Source organism: Belonocnema kinseyi, chromosome 7 (assembly GCF_010883055.1).
Source record: "Belonocnema kinseyi isolate 2016_QV_RU_SX_M_011 chromosome 7, B_treatae_v1, whole genome shotgun sequence".
In the NCBI taxonomy this organism is placed as follows: domain Eukaryota; kingdom Metazoa; phylum Arthropoda; class Insecta; order Hymenoptera; family Cynipidae; genus Belonocnema; species Belonocnema kinseyi.
Window position 1 is genome coordinate 240,392 of NC_046663.1, and position 1,108 is coordinate 241,499.

Sequence of the window (1,108 nt, forward strand, 5' to 3'; positions counted from 1 at the left end):
ATGAATTTGTTGTTTATTTTTGCATTGAAAAATCTTAATTACCACTTTTAGCCAAACCCAGGACCAACGACGAGGACGTAGTGGCTGAATGATCCCATTTTCATTTTTTTTGTATTTTATATTTTTTTGTATTTTCTATATTTTATTATTTTTTTACATACCTTTTGAATAACTTATAAATTAAGCGATATAAAATAAAGATAAGTGATGTTTAATAATTTTTAGAAACATACATTAGTTGTAAATAAAAATAATTTCAAATTATAAGTGTAGCGAAGAAAATTCTATCACTGCTTTTAACAATTGTAATGCATATGATACGTGATGGTAACTTGATACCTTGTAACGTGCCCAGAATTTCAAAAAATCACGATGTATGGATTCTCCGCTTTGCTCTGACTTCATCTACTTTTTTCACAGAATTTTTGCATTGACCTGAAACATCTATATTAGTTCGTAATTCCCTAAAATTTCCTTTGCCTTTTTTTTACATTTACGTGCCCAAAACAAGTAGCAGTAGAACATATATAACAGTTACAAGTGTCTTTTGTCGATCGTGTCTCTTTTGCCAATACTATGTTTTTATAATCAGGCATGATTTGTATTTGCCTATTGTAAATTTCTTTTTCAAAATCAAGAAGTGTTAAATAGCATGACCTACAAATGCTCAAAGGATATTTCTCATTGCTCAAATCAAAATCAGTCGACGAATATTTATTTATGAGATTTGCTATTTTATTATTTATCAGAAAATTTTCTGGCTTTACTTTGCCAAAAACAATTTTTCTACCACATGGAGAGCATATCTTCTTTCTGTTCTCATCATGAGAACATTTATTACCGTGACTCATGTTAAAGAGAAAATAATGATAACAGTAATTATTATAAAATAAAAAATTTTTTATATCCTTGGCTCCTTCGTGAATTTTCTCGTTTTCAAAGTTCTATTATGCTCATTACATACATCTATCTATATCTTAAGGTCTCCTATTTCTAATACGGGTTAGATTTTTTTTACATGCGCCACCTAGCGGTAGTAAATTTCATTAAAATACATTGATATATTGACACATATTTTACAGGTACTAAAATTTTAATTTTTAATTAC

At 28.1% G+C, this 1,108-nt stretch overlaps 1 protein-coding gene across 4 annotated transcripts in view; it reads left to right on the forward strand.

Annotated features, from left to right (window-relative positions):
* The window catches only part of LOC117176970 (BTB/POZ domain-containing protein 10), a 48,216-nt gene that overhangs the window by 46,029 nt on the left and 1,079 nt on the right, over nucleotides 1–1,108 (forward strand). The gene's annotated exons all lie outside the window — the stretch shown is intronic.